General features: G+C 44.4%; 2 long non-coding RNA genes across 5 annotated transcripts in view; one reads left to right on the top strand and one right to left on the bottom strand.

Moving 5' to 3' along the window:
* Window positions 1-25,047, bottom strand: part of LOC122676129 — an 81,706-nt gene that overhangs the window by 24,804 nt on the left and 31,855 nt on the right. For 3 of the 4 annotated variants that reach the window (XR_006335436.1, XR_006335435.1, XR_006335434.1), the window contains exons 2-4: window positions 7,612-7,692; window positions 6,180-6,284; window positions 15-180 (exon numbers count right to left, since the gene is read on the bottom strand). This is a non-coding gene — a long non-coding RNA (uncharacterized LOC122676129). The remainder of the gene's footprint in view (window positions 1-14; window positions 181-6,179; window positions 6,285-7,611; window positions 7,693-25,047) is intronic. The other variant, XR_006335437.1, reaches the window with a different exon arrangement.
* Window positions 1,071-6,073, top strand: LOC122676130. The gene is made up of 3 exons (XR_006335438.1): window positions 1,071-1,290; window positions 2,301-2,492; window positions 5,069-6,073. It is a non-coding gene; the product is annotated as an uncharacterized LOC122676130 (long non-coding RNA).

The raw sequence follows: 25,047 nt of genomic DNA on the forward strand, positions 1-25,047 counted from the left end.
GTGTTGGAAATTACCTTTAAAAAGCCAAAAGCTTGCTTTGGGAAGAGAGTATCCTTGAGTCCTCACAGAGTAGCGTTTGGGCAGTTACCATCAGTGAGCTAAGTGGAACGAGCAGAGTGTAAGAGGGCTCGCCCGGTTCTCATCTTCCTCACTTATCCTCTTTCGTCCTTCCTCTCGCATCTGGGGAAGAGAGATTTGTGTAATAACGAGTTAGTGTTTGAGAGCATTTTCAGCAAAGCCTGCTGCCAGCTGCCTCTTCTGACCCAGACACCTCCCCCAACATCATTTTATTCCTTTCGGGTAAGTGGCCTCCTCCCCACTTCCCAACTGCTCTGGAGATGAAAGAAGGCAGTGAGGGATTTATCCTTTTTCCCATAATATTGTGGCTGTAATTTAAAGCTGCCATAACTCATGTGTAGAACTGTGACCATAAAACCATGGAAAAAGCCATCATTCAAACCCCAGAGGAAGAAATGTGGAGTTCTGTTTCTTCCAGCTGTGAACTGCCTCAAAACCAACAGACAGCTAAGGGCACAACCAGACAATGGAAACTAAGGTTTGAAAAGTTACCCGTGATGAATTGGTTTTTTTTCTTTTCTCCATTTTCCCCCATTTCACTAGAATCAAAAATAATTTTCTGTATTAGAAGGTGACCAGGACCAGATGATTGATCTGTATTCAGGAGTAAATGACTCTCTAAATTTGGGGGATGCCCTAAAAGACTCTTAGAACTGTATTAAATTTGCAGATAATAGAACCTGGTCAAGTTGAGTTGGATCAGTTAGACTAGTTCTGTGAGGATACCAGCCATGAGTCCTCCGGGCACCATGGTGCCTGTTTTTCCTTTGTTTCTGGGATGGTCTGTTCCAGACCTGTAATTTCTCTCGCTCTATTCTTGTCCATGCTTCCCAGCTGTGGGTGAATATAATGGCCTGTGCTATGGTTAAAACTCACTGCCCTAATTACTCTCCAGTGAGCTCATGCAGGAGATCCTGAATCCCTAAAATCTGCTCCCTGTATGTCCTGCCACACTCAGCTCTGTCCAGGATGCATACTGAGACACAGGCATGAACACCTTCCACGCATCAAGAACATTCTCCATACTTTGTGCTCACTATATGTCTCTCACCACAACTCTGCAAGTTACAGATTATCATTCCCAACTTACAGCTGAGGAAATGAAGTTACCAAGTGTCTCTATGAGTAAGGAGAAGAAAAATTCTAACCCCGGTCAATGGAACGCAACAACTCAGTGCTCCTGCCTCTCCTGGTTCACCATTCTCTCAGGAGGTGAGATGTATATGCCCTCTTAGAAGGAGGAGGACAGAACTCTCAGAAGTGTTACTGAATGTGTCAGCGTCTTTAAACTTCTCTCTGTTTGGCTGTGCTGGCCCACTGCTGCGCGGGCGTCTCTATGCAGGAGCGTGAGGCCCCTCACGAGCTGCGGCGCTCGGGCTGCTCGCTGCAGGCGCTCCTCCTGCTGCCGCGCTCGGGCTCCCGTGCGCGCAGGGCTCAGCGGCTGGCATGCAAGGCCTCAGCAGTTGGGCTCCCGATTCTAGAACGCAGGCCCAGCACTTGTGGTTCATGGGCTTAGCTGCTCCACGGTGTGTGAGATCTTCCCAGACCTGGGATTGAACCCATCTCTCTTGAATTAACAGGTGGATTCTTTACCCCTGAGCCACCAGGGAAGCCCCGAACTTCTAAAGCAAATATTACCTAAATGTTTCTGAGATATTATTTACTTTTGAAGTTAGTAAGTCTCGAGTCTTGTGGTTGTGCCTTCAGGTTACGAGTTCAGATTCTAGGGTTAGATGGCTTAAATTCAACTCCAATCCTGTCAGTTCTTACCAGTTTTGGCTTTGGGTAATAGTCAGTAACCTCTCTGTGTCTTGGTTTTTTCCTCTTAGAATGAAGAGTCTAAGTAGTACACACTTTACAGTACTGTAAATTTTAAAAGGATACATTGACGTAAAATGTCCAACACAGGTGTGGCAAGTGGGTTTGTGTGGTTGACTTACACTGGGGGCCTCAAATGAACCATGCCTTCCAATACTAGCCCTTGAGTAATGTCCTCCCTCCAAGTCCTCTGGACTTGGCTGGATAACTTGCATTGGCCAATGGGATACTAGCAAGTGGTATGGAAGCAGAGTCTTAATAAATCCCTGCATATAGGGGTTTGTCTTGGGACATTTGCTCTCGAAGCCCTGAGCTACCATGTAAAGAAGTTAGGTGATCCTGTTGGAGAAACTCCCTGGAGAGAAAGAGAAATACCAACTCAAACCCTAGCTGTTCTGTTCCAGGCATCTCATCCAGCAAGATATCCATCTTGGACATTCCAGCCCTAGAAGACACCATGTGGAGCAGAAGCACCACCCAGCTGAGCCCAGTCAACCCGCAGACTCCTGCCCGCTCAGTCGCGTCAGTCATGTCTGACTCTTCGCAACCCTATGGAGTGTAGCCCTACATGCTCTGCTGTTCATGGGATTCTCCAGGTAAGAGCACTGGAGTGAGTTGCCATTTCCTCCTCCAGGGGATTTTCCAGACCTGGGAACTGAACCCGTGTCTCTTACATTTCCTGCATTGGCAGGCAGGTTCTTTACCACTAGTTCCACCTGGAATACTAAGAAATAATAAAATATTCTTTTAAGCTACTACATGTTGTAGTGATTTGTTACACAGCAGCAGGTAACTGAGATTAAAAAGTCCTTTCAATAAATGTCAGCTATTTTTTTAATTGTCATCATTATCCATTGACTTTATTTTCTCCAAAATAATAAACATTAAGACATAAAAAACTGTGTTCCTCAATATCTCCTTCATGCAACAAAAATGTGGTGTGTTTCTACTACGGGCTGATCAACAAGGATTTGTCTCCCATTTTTTAAAAAACATGGTGCTTCCCCCCAAAGGACTCTTGCATAGGAATTCTGAACTCTTAGATTTGCAAAATAGACAAATTTAAATTTCTCATCTTGTTGGAATACTATTTATTGAGTGACTACAATGTTTATCCATTTTAAAAACCTTTTAAAAATGCATGAAGCAACGAGTGCAGAACCCGACCTTATTTTTCATATCTCCCTGACTCTTGATAGGAAGTTGAAAAATACTCAACATTACATCAAAACCAGGCGCTCAAGGATAAAAGGGCCTTTGAAAGGTCAGCCAGTCTGCTCCAGTCTAGGTAGGCTTTCATCTCAGCTTCCCAGAGAGCAGCCAAGGCTCCTGTTTTTAAAGATCTGCAAGTAACATTCCTACAGAAGCAACCGCAAAGCCCTTCATGCACTGATGTTTCCAGAGGAAACCAGGGAGTGGGGCTCACTCAGCCTTCCCTCTCTGTCTCCTACGCACAGGCGCTAAGTCACGTCAGCTGCAATCCCATGGACAGGAGCCCACCAGCCTCCTCCGTCCGTGGGATTCACAAGGCGGGAATACTGAAGTGGGCTGCCACGCCCTCCACTTCCTCCTAATTCATGGACTGCTGTAATTTAGGGTCATGTTTGTGGCCCTAAAGTGCCATTTGGTTGAAAATCACCCACAGACATGATGAGTTAAAACCATCGGGTGGTAGCGAGAGCGTGAGTGTGAGCAAACTCTGGGGGACGGTGACGGGCGGGGAAGCCTGGCACGCTGCAGTCTCCCTGGGGTCACCAACAGTCGGACACGACTTAGTGGCTGAAAAGACAGAGTTTGTCTCCTTCCACAGCTCTCCTGTGGCCAGGACCTGCGGTCCTTCATCTCCTCAAAGACTGCCTGACTTCAGTTGTTTATAGGACACAGGAGTTTTAGCCGTGCATCAGTCCTCCCTATCTCATACCCTGTTAATCCCATTTTAAAATCCGAGAGCTAGGAGACGGGGTCTAATCCAGCTCCCAAACTTATGTGCTGTCATCATTTTAAGATATGAATGAGAGTGGGAGTGGGAGGTCAGAGAGGGACCAGGAAAAGCACTTGGCCTGGAGACAAACATTCACAAAGCATCTCAAACTTGAATCGTGGACGTTATTTCCTAAAAAGGCATTGTATATAGATGCTTCTTGTTCAACTCTAAACTGTGTCCTGTGACGGACCCACACCTCATCTCAGGTACTGCAAATGAATTAAAGGAAAACAAACATGCAATCACCCGAGAACAGCACACTTACACGGGCCCCCCGGTGGCTCACCAGTAAAGCATCAGCCTACAGTGGGGGCGCTGCGGGAGACGGGGGCTCAACCCCTGGGTCAGGATGGTTCCCTGGAGGAGGCGCACTGGTAACCCACTCAGTATTCTCGCCTGGAGAATTCCATGGACAGAGGGGTCTGGTGAGCTACAGTCTATAGGGCTGCAAAGAGTTAGACATGTCTGAAGCGACTTAGCATGGGACGGCATAGCAGTTACATACTACTGTGTTTTCTGAGTTAAAATTATAACTTGTTAAGGTAAACTTTAAAATATGCCACAGTTTTGTGATCTTGTTTTGATAAACCTTTAAAACAATAATAGTGAAGCATTTGTGAATCCTTATATGCTAGGAGGGCTTCCCTGGTAGCTCAGCTGGTAAATAATACCTGCAATGCATGAGACCCTGGGTTGGGAGGATACACTGGAGGAGGAAGTGGCTACCCACTCCAGTATTCTTGTCTGGAGAATCTCCATGGACAGCGGAGCCCGGCAGGCTACAGTCCATGGGGACACAAAGAGTCAGACACGACTGGGCGACTTTCACTTTCAGTATATGCTAGGAATTTAGCAGTTGACATCACAAGGTGGTGAAATGGGAACTATTTCCAGCCCATTTACAACTGAGGAAACTGAGGCACAGACATGATAAGAAGTAGGCCCAGGGCCCAGGTAACCGAGCAGAATCTTATGAATCCTTCCCAGGATAGGCCCCCACCCATGCCTTCTGCCTGCCTTTTGTCTGTAGAAAAACTTTAGTCAAAGAATAAGTTTAATCACAGAAGTGAGAAAATGCAGAAAGAAAGGAAAAAAAAGACGAAATAATAATACTTTAGCCATTAAACAAAGTCAGGTCTATGGATTCTACCTCAAGGTCTATAGATTGATATTGTCACGTCCTGTGAGCTGTTTTGCAGATACTGAAACCCCCACCAGGTGGGAGAAGTCAACTGTGTGCTGCCCACAAGCATGGAGACCTCAGACTGGACGGAACCAGAACGTTGAAGATGTTGACTCCCGATTACCCCGCCGCCAACCAATCAGAAGAATGTCCATGAGCTGATAACACCTGCTCCCGGAACACTACAACTCTCCTCACTACACCTCATGGTTGGGACAGATGGAGGGCATTGGCCTGCTGTGGCCCCCTGTGCCTGACACACCCATAGGAGCTACTCTTTTCTATGTCACCCAAATCGCTGTCTCCATGTTCCTATTTGGCATCAGTGAACAGAGGCTGAGTTTTAGCCACACCCCCAGGTGACGGAGCACAGAGCTCAGATGTAAGCCGTGGTAACCTGGCTCTAGGGGTCATGTGTTCAACCCCTAAATCTGCTGTGACCTTGATGTCTGAGGCTCCACACACAGGGAGGATCCCTTCTATCTCTAAGAAGTGCTGGAAAAAGAAGGTGGGGAGGAGGGGCATGAGAACTGTGCAGGGAAGGGTGCGCCCAGGTGAGCTGTGTGGTTGTTGAAACACAAACTGCAGGGCCTGCTGGAGCCAAGGAGGTGAGGCTGCCTTAGAGGAACCCACCAGGAGCAGGCCTGTCCTCCCAGCAGCTGCCAGACCTTGGCCGGTACCATGCTTCTGTACCCCTACCCCGCCACACACACCTTCTCCCTTTCCTCCAGGCTTCGTATCCATCTCTTTGCCTCAAGATTCCTGCATGTGAGGGTCCTGAGTCCCTTCTTCCAGCTGTTCCTCTCTCTGCCCAGTCTGTGCCCCACCCTCAGGGGCTTCTGAGTGGAAGCCATGCTCTCACCCTAGATCGGCCATGGAGAACCCAGGATCCAGAATTTCTACTGCCTCAGGCTCCGGGTTGACCTTTCTGGGCCCAAGGTCCTGGGAGCAGAGGAGTGTGAGTCAGAGGAAGGCGGACGGCCCGGGAAGCCCATTGCAACAGGGGAGGGTGGGGAGACGCACGTTTGCGTCGTGAGCAGTGTCCTGGAAGCCTGCTGACACTGCGATTCATCCTTCAGGGTACACGTGTAGTCACATGCAGGTGACGTCACTCACCACGGTGCCAGCGAGCCTGGCCCCTCAGCCACGGTTGCTGGAATCACGAAGAGTCATGGGCACAGAGGATGTGAGTTTTGTAATGTCCCACAAAATGTTTGGGGCCTGAAAAATAAAAATGGATTACTGTAACAGAAAAATAAACCATAAAATAAAAGTCTAATGAAATGCTTAACAAACCGTAACAGTGTACCACCTAGTCAGTAACAAGTCAGTTCACATGTAACTAACATGTAATGAGGACGGTGGGTGGATTTCATCTGATTTAATACATTTGCAATGATCTTCGACTGGCACTGAGGTAAAAGGCTTGCTCCCTCTGAGGCAGGGCGCAGTGAGGACAGGATTATAAGTGCTGGGGGATTTGCATAGAGAGGAGGGTTCGTGGGTGGGCATGACAGACCCGTAAAAGAGGGTGGAGTGAGACAAACGGGGCCCTGTCAAAGATGCTCACAGGTTCCCCAAAGTAAGCCCTTCCCTCTCGCTCCTCAAACTTAAGTAAACTTCCAAAAATTATAGTTTTGCCTCTGTCTCAGCATCTCTAAAAGTGAACCTACCGCTGTCTGCAGTTGACAGCAGCCGGGTTTGGGACATCCACCCTCTATGCGGTAGAAAATTCACATATAATTTAAAGTCAGTCATTGGCATGGGGGCTCTTGCAATTGTCTGGGGGACAGATAGTGGCCCTGGAACTACAAGGTGTTGGGCACCCAGGGAGAAATACAGGATGAGGTTCTTCCACATCCGTGATTCTGCATCCACGTATTTAACTAACGGCAGATCGTGTAGTAGGGTAGTATCTCCTACTGAAAATAATCCATGTGTATAAGTGGACTCACACAGTTCAAACCCATGCCGTTCAGGGATCCACTGTATTTCTCCCTGGATGCCCAATACCTGTAGTTCCAGGGCCACTATCTGACCCCAGACAATTGCAAGAGCCCCCCACAATGGGTCTCCTACTTTTCTGCAATCTTCCTTCCACAAAATAGAAACTGCGGTCTTTGAAAACCATAAGGCAGAAGCCTTCAGACCCCAAATAAGAATGAACTCCCATCTCCCCTGGCCTTTCACAAAGCCTTTTGTGACCTGGCCCACCTTGGCCACTCATCTTCTTTTCCAGCCCCCTCTCCTAAGTGCATCTAACCCCTGCCATTCATTCTCCCCATCCAGCCTAACCTCAAAGCCTTGATCCTGATGGTTGTCTTTGCCTGCAGTTCCTCCCCCAGACCTGCAGGCCATCAGGCTGGTCATTCAGGTCCCAATCAGAGGTAACCTTTCAGGGAAAACTTCCCTGAGCCCACAGGGGAAATTCACCCCCCACCCCACATCTCCTTGTCTCCTTTTCTTCATCAAACTTTTCACTCCCTGGAACTAGCTTTTAACGTACATAATTCTTTTGCTCTTGTCTGCTTCTTTGCCTGCCTCTCACCTACTAGGATGGAAGATCCTCCAGGACAGGGACTTGCCATCAATGCAATGGTGCCTGGGATGTAGAGGTGGTCAATAAATGCTTGTTGAAAGAACGAGAAGAAAAATGAATTAGTGGGTTTGAATCGACATGGCCCACAGGAGTGTGGAAATCATGGGAATTCTTTGAGTTCCTCTGATCAGGGGTAAACTAATTTTAACTAACCCTCCAAGGGGTCTTCAAGTAACATCTGGTTTATGTATGTATTTAATTACACCTTTACCTCATTGCAAAAGAATTCGTGGGCATTTTCAAAGATTACATAGAGTGCAGTAAAAATTGTTTTAAAGGAAATAGTAAATATGGAGAGGAAATAAGCACTGAAAAAATAAGATAAAATGATGGCAAGATTAGTAATTAGAATACCTATCACAGAGTTCTTTCTTCCTTGACAGAAGAGGACTGTAAATTTGACTTTGAACTTCTTATTAGCTAGTGACAGCTTATCTACATTAACGTCCTTAAAAATGAGGAAAAGGGTAAAACTTTACTTATTCAATTTTCACCTGTTAGCCATGAGTCATAACAACTAAGGTAACATTCAACGTGTTTCCAATTAATTTTACTAACCTTAGTTATAGCACTATGATTTGTTATCAATCAATATTTATTAAACATCTGCACCCAAAGGGCTCATGCATTCCAACAAATCCATGCTTTCCTCCTGTGCTGCCCTAATAACATGGCAGGATTCTGACTATTCGAAACATTTACGGGGAGCAGAGCCTGCAGGAAGGCTCCTTGACAAGCCCTCTAGGGGACATAGGTCTGACACAGCTTACTCCTACCCAGGAGAAAAAATTCTTATTTGAGTTTAATGTACAGGCTCCTTAATAGTACTGAGGTTCAATTTCTTCCTCTGCCTTCTCACCCCACTCTTCCAGAATAAAGTCCCTCCACTGGTTTAATTTTTTCCTAAAGTGCACAGATTTTCCAAAATTCTGCTCATCTCTGTTTCTCTGGAAGCTTCCCCTGTTCTCCCTCTCCCTCTCTCTGCTACGCACACATTTCTGGAAGGCAGGATGGCATAGTGTTGAGAGCATGGGCCATGGACTATTGGCCAGACTGCTTAATATCTGTGTGTCTCAGTTGCCTGCTTGCAAAACTGTGGATGATAAATCGTACACGTAAAGTGCTTAGAACAGAGCCTGGCACAAGGCAAGCAGTATGTGAACTCAACTGTCTTTATGGTTACATGCTACTCCCCTTTAAAGTGCCCCTCCTTCCCTGTGTCCCTCAGCAGAAACTGTCTTTATTCCTGTTGTCGTCTGTCTCCATGTCTCTGAGCATTCCTGGTATTTCTTTCCCCTCTTCCTTGCTTGGAAAACTCCTACTCATCCTCCAAAACCGATCTGAGATACTTCCTCCTGCAGAAAATCTTCCTCAGTTGACACACCCAGCCTCCCCAGGGCTCCCCTTGGCAGCCTGTGTGCGCCTCTCTGTCACAGCCTTAGGATACTGTGAGGTGCTGTTTGCCTGTCTGCCTCCGAAAAGGACTTCTGAGCCAAAGGCCGAAACTTGACCCTTGGTGCCCGTGGTGTCTGGCAGATTGCTTGCTACGCAGCGGCTGCCCAGGTCTGGGCTGGTTGAAGTAAAATGGGCACAGGACTGATCCCATGGACAGAAAATCAGCCAAGAGAATGACCGCACCCCATTTCTCCTGCGTTCCATACTCAAGCATTGCAGTGTCAGGCTTGCTTTTCTGAGGGTAAAAGGCTTATTGCTCCGTCGTCTTGGACTCTCTGCGACCCCAAGGATTGTACCCCGCCAGGCTCCTCTGTCCCTGGAACTCTCCAGGGAAGAATACTGGAGGGGCTGGCCATTTCCTTTTCCAGGGGATCTTCGCAATTCAGGGACTGGACCCAAGTCTCTTAGACTGCAGGCAGATTCGTTACTGTCTGAGCACCAGGGATGCCTGCTTTTCCGCCTGGGACTAAAACAAACTGTATTTGTATTCTTTATCATTTAAATAAACATTTAATTCATCATTAAATTATTAATAGGAATAATTCATCATTAAATAGGAAACAAAGTCCTACTTCCCTTCCAAAACACATTTCAGGAAAGTGGCATAAATGTTGGACCCTTCACCGGGCCCTGGATTCAAACCCCAATTCTGCCTCTCCTAGTGGTGAAGTCTGGGGCAGAGCAGTTCACTTCCTTGGATTTCGATGTCTGCACCTGTAAAACGGGCGTTGTGATGCTTGTGATGGTAGATGCGAATGTGCTTTTAGAACAGCATAGCATTCCTCTGTGGATGTAAGAGAGTGTTACTTGAGGAGACATCTTGCTGTCTAGACTTACACACTTGTCTAATTAAGGGGCAGGGAAACTATTTCAGTTCAAAGGTTAACCGGAGATAATATTCCCTTTCAATCAAGATTCAGCTCTGCAGCGTTTTGCAAATTTATATCTTCAGTTACATTGTTTCATTAGATGTTAAAAGATGTTTCAGTGTAGCTTACATAAACGGCACTGCTGAGGAAGGCTGTCCCAAACCCTCAGCTCTGCAGGGCATGCTGAGTGATCCAGGGCAGAGGACGACTCTATAATTTTACCAAAGGAAGGTGGGGGCTGGGCCGACAATCAGGGCAAAGTCCAGTTTGCATACCCCAAACACAGGGCTGTGTGAATTATGACTATTTTTACATGGCGGCTGAACCATGAAAACTTACACGTAATGATTTGTCAGCTAGAATATGTCTACATGCCAGTCCTTTAATTTTTCTTTGCTGCTTTCTAATTTTACTGTGATGATAACAAACAAAACCACAGCACTTCCATCAGAAACCAGAGCATGTCCATGAATAACTAACAGACTGCATACAGTTTTCCCAGTGAATTTTCAAAGCCAAGCGTGGGTTGGCTTTTGTACATAAATTGCCAATGCGCCTTTTCCATTCTGGTGGGAGCTCTCTGAAGGGAACATTACAGCTGTGATGAATAACAGTCCCTCTAAAGAAGCTGGCGTGAGGCTCGCATTTCATCCCACTGACTGGAACACTGTGCCCATCGCCAAATGTGCTGGGTCTCCCACCATTAAATAAATATATACATATGTCACTTGGCTTTGTTTCCAAGTCCTGGTTCTATAGAAACCAAGCACTTTATTACTATTAATACTACAGTTATAATAGATTCAAAACCAAGGAATGGTGCTTTGTCCTTAAATGGTGACTTTGATTACATTTCCCATTGTTCATTACTTAATTATTACTTACAGCATCTTAACTCTTCCCTTACCACTGCAATAAATGGCGGTATTCTTTCTAATATAAACTAGCTCTAAGCAGCCAATATTCTAATCAATGAATCTATAAACATAACATTGACCTCACAGCATAGTAAGTTAACATTTATTATGTGACAGGTATTTTCCTAATTATCACTATTCCCATTTTACAGATAAGGAAACTGAGGTTAAAAGGTTAGGTTAAGGTTAAATGACTTCTCTAACATGGCTTATCTTGAATTTGAACCTAGACCACTACGTTCTAATGCTTCTCTATGTAAGTAAAGCATAAACGCACTGTTTGATTTTTTTCCCCAAGCAGTGGCAGAATTATAACCATCCCCGTGGTGTACAAAGAGCCTTTTTGAGAGATAATACTCATCAGTGATCTTGCAATAATTATTGCCATGATGCTTTTTTTGGAAATGCTGTTTAACAAAATAACTCGGGGTCTTAGTTATAATCAATGAAGAAAATTTGGAGGCAAATAATGCTTTCTGTTTCTTTTAAAAATTGTAATAGATGTAATTTTTATTTTACAATAACATCACTTAGCTTTTGGGTGTTTCCTATAAGCTTTAATCTGTCTTCTGACTTGTGTCTCTCCACCCCACCACTACCCTGAAGAAGCTTATGGCAACTGCAATTCAGTGGCCCAGCCCCCAGGCTCACATGCACCCCCAACTACAGTGTGTATCTATTGCTTATGGAACTAAATCCAAAATCCTACTGTCAAAGCCCTCATCAGCATGGCTTCATCTTACTTGTCCATTCTCACTCCCCACAACTGCTCAGCATGTATCCTTACTCTCAGGGTAATCTCAGTCCCAGCGACTGCTCTGTCTTTGAGACACACACTGCTTTATTCCTGATTCCACACCTTCGATTATACAGCTCCTGCATTATGGAATGCTCACTCTCAAAGGGTGATGAAACTTGAGACTCACTTCTTCCTTGACGCCAACCATTCTAACCCACGTTGCTTTCCCCTGGTCTTCTTCCTTTTTCCTCAAGTTTGATTCATTTTTTTAAAATGGGTACAGTAATTCCTTGTGTCTCCCGGATGACGTGAATTCTAATTGTTTCAGCATTTTCTTCTGCTCTCTTCATCTCCTCTCATCAATCTGCATTCCTTTAGCCTGTATATTTGTTTTAGGGTCACCTTCCTTCATATTGGAGGATTTTACAGTATTGGTGATCCTTGGTCTCTGTTTATATTTCATAGGGCAGAATTACGGTATGTGAAAGCTCTGGACGTATGAGCAGTGTGAACTTCTCCATAAAAGGAAGATGGCAAATTTTAATAAAAACAATACCCTGAAAAGATATCCAAGGGAAAGCAACCCATTCTAAAGATTCATGAACAATGGAAATTTTGCTCATGAAAACAATAACTGTGTAGATGCAGAAGGAACTTATTTAATTCTAGAGCCTAGTTCAACTGTACACTGAAGAGACAAAGTTGAAATGATAGATCTTCAGTAAAGCAGCTCCACAGTTTATAACAAAGCATAATAGCTCTTTTAATTCTGAATAGATAAACAAAATTGTTTTTAAAGCAACTGTTTAGAAAATTAATCTGACAGAATATCTAAAAGTACATTGATGCCCAATGGAAATTTTTGAAAAACATAATTTAGAGAAGTGTAGAATAGTGTACACTTCCTCACAGTTTCCTTGTTTTAACCATCTTACAAAAATATTCATTTAAAATCACTTTGACTCTTTAAGAATTCTGTGGGTTACTGGGTTTTTTTTTTTTATCCTTTTCACCTCATGATTTCCTTTCCTCAGTAATTAAAACTGCAGTTTTAATTGGGGAAAATGGGGAAATGGGGAAAATACTCCTCAAGACTGTTTTTCCTGTCTTGTTAGCAGAACGTCTTCAAAATAAAATACTCTTAAAAGTTTTTCAGGAGATACTGAATTCACTGTGATTCTCAAGTGAAATGAAACTTGTAAATGCTATCAAAACCTCCTTAATTCACTTTCACATATTAAATCATTTTGTCATAATAACCTCATTGATTCATCATTCCTGTTTTTTCCCTCTTTACCTATTCTTTTCTCATTACCTGTTGGTGACCCTGAGGTAACCGTACCTTTGTTGTTCGCTAGTTCTGCCTGATTTATGTGGGTGAAGGAAACAGAGTGTCACAAATGGCAACTGCCTGGCTTTACACAGGTGCCCGGAGGATGGCTCACTGATTAATGAGTCTCAATTTGAAGGAATCACTCGTATGGTTTTTTACAGCTTGACTCTCTGCCCAATGAGATAATGGCAAAAGTTTCCACTGGCTTAAAGATGATTCCTTGTGTATTATATCAAAAAGGAGCTGAGGGTTGCAATTTAACTTGTAAGATATCATTTGAAATATTAAAGTGGAGAAAGTGCAGCCAGCAGACAAACTGAAGTGACAGGGGAATTAAGTACAGCTGACGACAAAGTGATCCTGGTTCACAGCGTGCTCGGAGCTGCACCTTAAACTCATGTGGCGGAGCTTTTAAATAAACATCCCTAACCGGGCTCCGTTCTAGATCTAGTGAAACAGGCCTGAGAACCTGCACATTTTAAGTTCCCCAGGTAATTCTAGTGCAGTGTGAGGACTGAGGACTGCTGAAACAACAGGACAAGATGGATTACACATGGATAAGAGTCATGAGGCTGCCCGTGTCTTCCAGGGCTCCCCAAGTAGCACCAGTGGTGAAGAACCCACCCAGCAATGTAGGAGACAGAAGACGTGGGTTTGATCCCGGGGTCTAAGAAGATCCCCTGGAGGAGGGCACGGCAACCCACCCCAGTATTCTTGCCTGGAGAATCCCATGGACAGAGGAGCCTGGCGGGCTACAGTCCCTGGGGTCGCAATGACCCTGACATGACTGAAGTGACTTAGCATACACGTCTTTCCAGTTCTGGGTCAGGCACACTATGGGAGAGGGTGCAAAGACACAGAAGGCGTGGCTCTCCCTGGCGAGTTTTCCATCCTACCTGAGAGACAAGCCCAAGCGAAGATAACTGAATGCAGCATGAAGCAAAGTGCAGGCAGGTGGATGCCACGCCTGCAGGGGTTCTGGGAAGGAAGACCCCCATGGTGTGAAGGGTAAGGGGGCTTCGCAGGGGAAGCATTGAGTTGGGGATTTGTGGGGAGCAAGGGGACGTTGTTCCCTGCAGGTGAGACAGAGAGCAAGGGAAGGAGTGTGCGTGGGGCATAAAAGTAGTATGCAGGCTGCCCTGGGGCTGCTCTGCCCCCATCACCACTTCCCACTGACACTTTACATCAGCCCTTACTGAAACTCCTTAATGAAGTATCTTGATGGGTGAAGAACTGTGCCTTAGAGATTTGAGGGAGCTGCTCATCCCCTCTCCTAGCAGAGCATTCAGGCAAGGCAACCAAGGGACCTGGTCCTCGGGGACCGAGGAGGAAGGAGGGAACCTCTGTCACCTGCAGCTGTGACACCAGACAGGAAGAGTTTGCAGCATCAAGGTGGAGACACAGGAGCAAACTGGCCTTGGATGCAAGAGCACCTGAGGCCCTTGACAGAAATCCACATCGCAGTGAAGAGGCTCCCGAGCCAAGCTCACCAGAATCAGGGCAGAAGGTCAAGAGTGGCCCAACGCAGCATTGGAGACAGGCAGCCCTACCTAGGGCCAGGCACCTCCACGCTCCTGGAGGCAGGCGTGTGTGAAGCAGGAAGTTCTGGATGCCACAAATATTTGTAACAAATTAACTAGCATTCAAGTATTTTAACATTGTTATACAAAACACTATATAATGTTATTTTTAAGCAACATGCACCTCATCCTACCTCATTCCATACCTGACCCCCAGAGCACGAGGAGACATTCTGGCACCTGTGACAAACAGCAGGAGATGTTCTCCTCCAAATCAATTTTATAATTCATGACATGGCTCACAGATGGGCATTATTAACGTGCACACCATCTGGCGACTTCCCACTTTAAACCATCACTCTTGCTAAATAGATGTTAAGCTTTCAAAATCATTACTTACAATTTTTGTGTCCTCTAAATCTCAGTGCCTTAGGTTCAAGCCTTCTCTTATGCCTGACCCCTGGACCACCCCTCCTCCAGCTAGTAGACGTGTGACTCAGACCGGGGGTGAGGGTATGTTGTGTTCATATACTGGAATTCATGGAAGAATGTAAATGCTATGGCATCTAAGAGGCCATGTCCAAACAGTACAGATCCTTCATGTGATGGAATGAGTCCCCTTTGGGGACCCAGGAGGGACAAGAGACTCATGGAATCAAAGCAAGCTAAAGGTAAAGGAGAAAAGGAAAGATATACCCATCTGAATGCAGCATTCCAAAGAATAGCAAGGAGAGATAAGAAAGCCTTCCTCAGTGATCAATGGAAAAAAATAGAGGAAAACAACAGAATGGGAAAGACTAGAGATCTCTTCAAGAAAATTAGAGATGCCAAGGGATCATTTCATGCAAAGAGGGACACAATAAAGGACAGAAATGGTAGGGACCTAACAGAAGCAGAAGTTAAGAAGAGGTGGCAAGAATACACAGAAGAACTGTACAAAAAAGATCTTCATGACCCAGATAATCACGATGGTGTGATCACTCACCTAGAGCCAGACATCCTGGAATGTGAAGTCAAGTGGGCCTTAGGAAGCATCACTACAAAGCTAGTGGAGGTGATGGAATTCCAGTTGAGCTATTTCAAATCCTGAAAGATGATGCTGTGAAAGTGCTGCACTCAACATGCCAGCAAATTTGGAAAACTCAGCAGTGGCCACAGGACTGGAGAAGGTCAGTTTTCATTCCAATCCCAAAGAAAGGCAATGCCAAAGAACGCTCAAACTACTGCACAATTGCACTCATCTCACACGCTAGCAAAGTAACGCTCAAAATTCTCCAAGCCTGGCTTCAACAGTACGTGAACCGTGAACTTCCAGATATTCAAGCTGGTTTTAGAAAAGGCAGAGTAACCAGAGATTGAATTGCCAACATCCACTGGATCATAGAGAAAGCAAGAGAGTTCCAGAAAAATCTCTATTTCTGCTTTATTGACTATGCCAAAGCCTCTGACTGTGTGGATCACAACAAACTGGAAAATTCTGAAAGAGATGGGAATACCAGACCACCTTACCTGCCTCCTGAGAAAACTGTATGCAGCTCAAGAAGCAACAGTTAGAACTGGACATGGAACAGCGGACTTGTTTGAATTGGGAAAGGAGCACGTCAAGGCTGTATATTGTCACTCTGCTTATTTGACTTATCTGCAGAGTACATCACGAGAAATGCTGGGCTGGATGAAGCACAAGCTGGAATCAAGATTGCCAGGAGAAATATCAGTAACCTCAGATATGCAGATGACATCACCCTTATGGCAAAAAGCAAAGAGGAACTAAAGGGCCTCTTGATGAAAGTGAAAGAGGAGAGTGAAAAAGCTGGCTTAAAACTCAACATTCAAAAAACTAAGATCATGGCATCCGGTCCCATCACTTCATGGCAAATAGATGGGGAAACAGTGGAAACAGTGACAGACTTTATTTTCTTGGACTCCAAAATCATTGCAGATGTTGACTGCAGCCATGAAATTAAAAGATGCTTACTCCTTGGACAAAAAGCTATGGCCAACCTAGACAGCATATTAAAAAGCAGAGACATTACTTTACTGACCAAGGCCTATCTAGTCAAAGTTATAGTTTTTCCAGTAGTCTTGTATGGATGTGAGAGTTGGACTATAAAGAAAGCTGAGCACTGAAGAATTGATGCTTTTGAACTGTGGTGTTGGAGAAGACTCTTGAGAGTCCCTTGGACTGCAAGGAGATCCAACCAGTCCATCCTAAAGGAAATCAGTCCTGAATATTCATTGGAAGGACTGATTCCAATATTCATTGGAATACTTTGTCCACCTGATGCGAAGAACTGACTCACTGGAAAAGACCTTGATGCTGGGAAAGATTGAAGGCAGGAGGAGAAGGGGATGACAAGAGGATGAGATGTTTGGATGGCATCACTGACTCGATGGACAGGAATTGAGCAAGCTCTGGGAGTTGGTGATGGACAGGGAGGCCTGGTGTGCTGTGGTCCACGGGGTCGCAAAGAGATGCACATGACTGAACTGAAGTGGAGAGATGCGAGCTGAATTTAGCCCAAGTGATTCCCAAGCTTCTTTCCACCATATTATACCCTGGTACCTGGATGCTGTGTGCACTCTGCAAAGAGACACCAGTGATAACCCTCGTTCAGGAACATTCACCTTAGCTGTACTGACAAGGCTGGAATGTACAAGAGTATATATCATGATTCCTCTCTGGCATCTGATGAAAGCCAAACAAAATGAGAGTATATTAGGTGCTGAAGTAGACTAATTCTCCAGTGAGCCTCTTCAGAATTTACTGATCTAGGTTATTTAAGATTGGATTTTCATTTTGATGATTTATCTTTTAATATTTGCATTCTTTGAATATCCATGATAGACACATTGCAAAACAGAAAAAGATAAACACTAACTAGTAAGTTCCCCATCATTTTCAGTTAGAAAACAAAATTCACGTTCAGAAAGTTCAAATTCAGAGATGTTAATAAAGGGACCATTCGCAGCTGGGTGGGTAGGGTTAAGGGGATTAAAAAGGGGGATGTGGAAGCCCCAGAGACTAGCAACAGCTGAAGAAGGAAAGGATCTTACTGGAGCCCAGTGAGAGCTGGGGCTAAGTGTGTTCTAGACACTGCACCAAAGTGGGGAGACCTTATAGAAGAAATCTCTCCATCTTTCTCTCTTACCACCCTCAGATCCCTGCTGGTGCCTCTCATTGGCCAAATCCAAGAGGAAGTCAACCATCAAGGGGAACCAGATGATGGAGGCTGCGGAGGACAGACTCTGAAAGGAACATGGTAGAGAAAGGAAAATGAGCTCAAGTTTGTTTGGGCTGGAGTCAGACCCAGAAAACAATCAACACAGCACCACCCGAGACCCCTAAGCAACCCTCTCCCCAATAACTACCATTCATGGTTTTTCATAACCATCTAGAAATAGTCTATGTACATACAAGCTGCAAATGCAATATATGTCAACTCATACATAAATAGTAGTGAACCCTTCCTTTGCGTCCCCTTGCTTTTTAGTCTTAGATTGGGACTGTTCTAGCATCCATGGGACTGCCTTGTTCTTGGAGACCAGAAGTCTTAAAAGTGTGGTCCTGAGACAGGCAGCAACAGCATCACTTGGGAACTTGTCAGAAATGCAAGTAAGTCAGAAACTCTGGGAATGAGACTCAGCAATGTGTCTTAACAAGCCCTGTGGAGCATTCTGATGCACCTTATAGTTCAAGAACCAGAGTTCTAGACTTTCTGAACGAGGCCAGCCTCATCTGATCAAGGCTTCCGGCTGCTCCCAGGTCATGTACCGGAGTAATTGGAGGACAGAGAACCACATTCTCAGGCTCTCAGGGCCATGTCTTCCCACTCTATCTGAGAGTAAGAAAGGCAAAAGCACCAAGTGTTGGTTCAGTGTCTGAGACCAGCTCTCTGTACAAACCCTAACCCCAAACAGCATGGAAAGGAGGGCCTCACTGCCTTCCTCCCGACACAGCCGCCTCGCTCTCCTTTTGTATATCTGGTTCCTTGGATGCAGGCACTGGGTTTTAACATGTTTGGTGGAATATGTGATGCAATACAAGCTAAATATAATCATGGAGCAGCACAATCACATGCTTAGGGTTGGCATTTGCTTGGAATCCACAACAGTGAGACTCACGATTCATCCCAGTCCCTCAGGGCCCTGACTCCCTCAGGAGGGTCTTGCCAGGTGTTTATCAGCTGTTGGTTAATGTGGCTCAAACACAGCATGTAAGGCAATGAACGGTGCACACAGGAGGAGGACACCTTGTCCTTTGGAAGCCTGCAAACCAGCCTGAGGTGTGGAGGCTCTGTTTAGCATTGTGAATCCAAGACCCTCAGGGTGCCCTGGTTCCCCCGTCTATAGAATGGCAGTGATAGAAATGGCAGCCACTATGGAGAACAGTATGGAGGTTCCTTAAAAAACTAAAAACGGAGCTACCATAGATCCAGCAGTCCCATTCCTAGGCAAAGGATGCAGGCACTCCAATGTTCATTGCGGCTCTATTTACTACAGCCAGGACATGGAAGCAACCTAATGTTCATCAACAGAGGCGTGGATAAAAAAGATGTGGTACGTATATACAATAGGATATTACCCAGCCATAAAAAAGAATGAAATGACAGACCTAGAGATTATCATACTATGTGAAATAAGTCAGCAGAGACAGATATTGTACAATACTGCTAATATGTGGAATCCAGAAAAATGATACAGATGAACTTATCTGCAAAGCAGAAATAGAGTCACAGATGTAGAGAACAAACTTACAGTTACCAAGAAGGGAAGGAAGAGGACGGATTGGGAGATTGGGATTGACATATATACACTACTATGTATAAAATAAATAACTCTTATGTATAAAATAAAGAGCCTACTATAGCACAGGGACCTCTGCTCAATGGTCTGCGGTGACCTAAACGGGAAGGAACTCTTAAAAGTGTGGATAAATATATACATGTAACTGAATTCACTTTGCTATAAAGCAGAAGCTAACAGCATTATAAAGCAACTACACTCCAATAAAAATTAATTTTTTAAAAAAGGAAAGAAATGGCAGGGCCACTGGCTTGCGCAATTCCATGGAGCATCGTTCAGGCACAGTATGATGTGAGTAGTGCTCCCTGGAGGGTGAGAGTTGAATGAATGAATAAACAAGAGCCTCTTCTGGTGCCTGCTTCTGGGCTGAGCAATTCCACTGTGTGGCAAAAAGCTATGACGGAAAGCGTACTTTGAGTCAGGCAGTCTGGAATTGAGTCCAGCCTCTCTCTCTCTCTTAAATGAGGCAAACTCATTCAACTAGAGGTATTCCTTTGATGTATCACCTAGAGGCATGCATGCAATAAATATTTGTTGAAAAACTCAATATACCTTTATGACTACTAGTTTCTCACTCAGTATAATGGGGTCAATAATATCATTTCTCTCATCAGATTAGTTGAGATTTAAATATCTGAACAATGTTTTGAAAGGCCTGGCGCAATGGAAGGAATTCAGTGTGTGCCGTTATAGTGACCATGTGCCAGGGAGTGATTTAAACACATTGCAACGATTCCGAACTTGGGATAGCATGTCCTGAGTCAGTCTCCAGAAATAGAGCTATTCTAGATTATTCACGATTAAATTTTCATTTCTATAAGGAACTGGAGAATCAGAGAGAAACATTTATAACAGTGGGAGCATGATCCTGGCTGTATATTAGATTCACATGTGCTCATGCTAAGCTGCTTCTGTCGTGTCCGACTCTGCGACCCCATGGACTGTAGCCCACCAGACTCCTCTGTCCATGGGATTCTCCAGGCAAGAACACTGGAGTGGGTGTTACTTCCCTCTCCAGGGGATCTTCCAGACCCAGGGACCAAACCCATATCTCTTACATCGCCTGCACTGGCAACTGAGTTCTTTACCACTAGCACCACCTGGGAAGCCCAGATTCACACAGGGAGCTTCTAAAAATTGACAATTAAGTCAAATCCTGGGTCATGGGTCTTGAGTATGGCTATTTTTAAAAACTGCCCCCTGTGAATCTAGGCGTAACCACAAGGGAGAACTCTGACTTATGGACACCTATTACGTGCCAAGTGTGTTAGATGTTAGACAAATAGCATCTCCTTCAGCCCTCACAACAACTTTCCATACTAGGCATTGTATGCCTATTTCACAGATGAGGAAATCAAGGACCAGAGGCTCAAGAAAAATCACCAGGGTCATAACCAGTGTGACAGATCCCAGCATGGAAACCTAACTAACCTGGAACCATCTGACTCTGAGGCCAGTGCTCTGAATTTCACTGCTTTGCACGCCATCTGGAAGGATCCTGTAAGAAGGGCATCACAAGAGGGCACTGGGCCAAGAAAAAGGAGACAAGGGAAGGATCCAGCGACCAACTGAAGTTTGGTTGCTAGGACAAGTCAGAGCAGTATCACCAGAACAGAAAGGTGAAGTCCAGATGCCCCACGTTATTTCTGACCAGTCCCCCTTTGGGCTGAGGCTGGGCTTGTGGCGGGCTCCCCAGCCTCTGTTGTATAGTCAGAGCCCAACATACAGGACGGTATATGCCTGTGCTCTCCCACGTGGCAAAAAGGTCACTTACAGCAGAAAATATGGGAGTTGTTTTCCTTTCCAAATAAGTGATGTTTCTTGGTAAAATGCCAAGGAAATTCCTAAAAGTGTCAGAAATGGAGTTTCTAAGTGTATTTTTAGCAAAGAATGATTGGTTTTGTGGCAGTAATTGACAGCTTCCTATGTGAACCAAATCCAAAATGTTACAAAATATCAGAGTTTGCATCCAAGACAAACTAGCTCTCTTGTACATTTGTAATTGTGACATGGGCTCAATTCTCTTTGGGTCTAGATGTTGAGTTTTTACTGTGAATACCAACATCCTGTAACTGACTATAAGATGTGAAACTCTGAGCTTGAATGGAGACAAACAAAATGTTTCTGTTCTTCTATGAAAGAAATATATTTCACTTCCATAAAACTATCTTCCAAAGCAATTGGGTGGGACAGGGGAAGGGAAATAGCATATTTTTTGGTTATGAATTCAGTTTGTTTGGTTCTCTTGGGCACAAGCCAACAATTGGATGGTCAAATAAGAGACCTCAGGGAATAAAATCTCGGATGGCCAAATAAGAGATCTCAGGGAATGAAATCTCTGCAAGCTAACTGCATAATCTTATTAGCAGTTTGGACTATCCATAGTTCTTACAAGTTACCATTAAATTATTGGGACGTGATCTAAACTTTCTGAGTTGCCTCATTTGTAAATTAAGGGGGATGAGGTTGGACTTGATATTCAGAGAACTTTCGAGGCCAGAAATTCCATGCTTCTCTGTAATTCTACTGACTGAACTGACTCTTTAGGTCAGAATTTAAAATTCCATGCTTCTCTGAAACCCACCACAAGCCCAGCCTCAGCCCAAAGGGGAACTAGTCAAAATAATGTTTCCCTTTTTTTTGAGAAAATAAGTTATTTTTATTTATCAAAAGACTAGTTCAATAGAACCATTTCCCCCAATTTTTTTTAACTCTTTACATGACAGTGATTTTATAATGTAACTTTCTATATGGGGAACATAAAGGTAATGAAGCCTCCACTCTACCAAGGGTGATGGAGATGGAAATGGCAACTCCAATATCCTTGCCTGAGAAACCCCACAGGCAGAAGGAGACTGGTGGGCTAGCCTATGGGATCACAGAGAGTTGGACATGACTGACTGACACACACAGACACGCCACCATGGGTGATAGAAATTATTTTTTTTAAAGAAACAAATAGAAGCAAAATTTTTAAAATTATACCAAGAGCAGTAAATGATCAAGAGGAAGGCATACATTTCAGATAAAAGTAAGAAATGGATTCTTGGACAGCTTCAGTTCAGTTCAGTTACTCAGTCATGTCCACCTCTTTGTGACCCCATGGACTGCAGCATGCCAGGCCTCCACGTCCATCACCAACTCCCAGAGCTTGCTCAATTCATGTCTATTGAGTCAGTGATGCCATCCAAACATCTCATCCTCTGTCATCCCCTTCTCCTGCCTTCAATCTTTCTCAGCATCAGGGTCTTTTCCAATGAGTCAGCTCTTCACATCAGGTGGCCAAAGTACTGGAGTTTCAGCTTCAACATCAGTCCTTCCAATGAATATTCAGGGCTGATCTCCTTTAGGATGGACTGGTTGGATCTCCTTGCAGTCCAAGGGACTCTCAAGAGTCTTCTCCAACATCACAGTTCAAAAACATCAATTCTTTGGCACTCAGCTTTCTTGATGGTCCAACTCTCACACCCATACGAGACTACTGGAAAAGCTATAGCTTTGACTAGACGGACCTTTGTTGGTAAAGTAATGTCTCTGCTTTTCAATATGCTGTCTAGGTTGGCCATAGCTTTTTGTCCAAGAAGCAAGTGTCTTAATTTCATGGCTGCAATCACCATCTGCAGTGATTTTAGAGTCCAAGAAAATAAAGTCTGTCACTGTTTTCATTGTTTCCCCATCTATTTCCCATGAAGTGATGGGACCAGATGCCATGATCTTAGTTTTCTGAATGTTGAGCTTTAAGCCAACTTGTTCACTCTCCTCTTTCACTTTCATCAAGAGGCTCTTCAGTTCTTCTTTGGTTTTCGCCATAATGGTGATGACATCTGCATATCTGAAGTTATTGATATTTCTCCCGGCAACCTTGATTCCAGCTTGTGCTTCATCCAGCCCAGCATTTCTCATGATGTACTCTGCATATAAATTAAGTAAGTAGGGCAACAGTATACAGCCTTGACATACTCCTTTTCCTACTTGGAACCAGTCTGTTGTTCCATGTCCAGTTCTAACTGTTGCTTCTTGACCTGCATACAGATTTCTCAGGAGGCAGGAAAGGTGGTCTGGTAAGCTTAAACATAAAAAGCTTAAAAACAGCTTAAGCATGAAATTAATGAAAAGTAAAACGCCTGACCACATTGAAAAAGATTTAAACTCCTTGCAAATTTGACACAAAGCACTGACATCAACTAAGATGAAAAACCTAAACATATACCATTATAACCTGGGCATCAGCAATAAACTAGTCAGTAGGGGGTCATTAATTGAAAGAGTATTTAAAACTAGTCATGACCCAAGAAAACTTGGGGCTTCCCAAATGGCTTAGTGTAAAAGAATCCCGCCTGCCAACGCAGGAGACTGAGGTTAGATCCCTGGGTCTGGAAGATCCTCCAGAGAAGAAAATGGCAACCCATTCCAGTATTCTTGCCTTAGAAATCCCATGTACAGAAAAACCTGGTGGGCTACAGTCCATGGGGTTACAAAAGAGTTGTACACAAAATTAACGGCTAAACAACAAGCAAGCTTGAAATGTTCTGAAATTTTATAGCTTATGTATGAAAGAAATTTGGGAGAGAAATTCCAAAATTTGATAATGATCCTAAAAATGTACTTGACATTATCACACAGTCCAGTTCAGTTCAGTCTCTCAGTCGTGTCCGACTCTCTGCGACCCCATGAACTGCAGCACGCCAGGCCTCCCTGTCCATCACCAACTCCCGGAGTTTACTCAGACTCGTGTCCATCGAGTCGGTGATGCCATCCAGCCATCTCATCCTCTGTCGTCCTCTTCTCCTCCTGCCCTCAATCTTTCCCAGCATCAGGGTCTTTTCCAATGAGTCAGGTCTTTGCATCAGGCGGCCAAAGTACTGGAGTTTCAGCTTCAGCATCAGCCCTTCCAATGAACGCCCAGGACTTCTCTCCTTCAGGATGGACTGGTTGGATCTCCTTGCAGTCCAAGGGACTCTCAAGAGTCTTCTCCAACACCACAGTTCAAAAGCATCAATTTTTTGGTGCTCAGCTTTCCTCACAGTCCAACTCTCACATCCATACATGACCACTGGAAAAACCATAGCCTTGACCAGACGGACCTTTGTTGGCAAAGCAATGTCTCTGCTTTTTAATATGCTATCTAGGTTGGTCATAACTTTCCTTCCAAGAAGTGTCTTTTAATTTCATGGCTGCAGTCACCATCTGCAATGATTTTGGAGCCCAAAGAAATAGTCTGACACGGTTTCCACTGTCTCCCCATCTATTTCCCATAAAGTGATGGGACCAGATGCCATGATCTTAGTTTTCTGAATGTTGGGCTTTAAGCCAACTTTTCCACTCTCCTCTTTCACTTTCATCAAGAGGCTTTTTAGTTCCTCTTCACTTTCTGCCATAAGGGTGGTGTCATCTGCATGTAGTGCATGGCAGGTGTCCTTACTGTTACTATGATCAATGATGAGCTGACTTCCTCATTGACCTCGATTTTTTCCCTCTGCTGTACTACATAGATTTTGAAGATGAGCAATTATGTTGAGGAAGTGAGGCTAGAATTAGGATGTAACAGAGGTTTCTTAAATAGGTGGTGGCTTGGGAAAGTGATAACTGGGAAAATGTTGAGGAAGATTGAAGATAAAAAAGTAATTTAGAATAACACATCTATGTTGAATGCTTCTTGCTGATGTTTCAGGGGCTAATAACACCCCTTCCTCCCTCTTCCGAATTTGGAACCAAGAGGTAGACACAAAGTTACACAGATGGAGATCAA

The sequence above is a fragment of the Cervus elaphus genome, chromosome 19 (assembly GCF_910594005.1).
Source record: "Cervus elaphus chromosome 19, mCerEla1.1, whole genome shotgun sequence".
Lineage (NCBI taxonomy): Eukaryota > Metazoa > Chordata > Mammalia > Artiodactyla > Cervidae > Cervus > Cervus elaphus.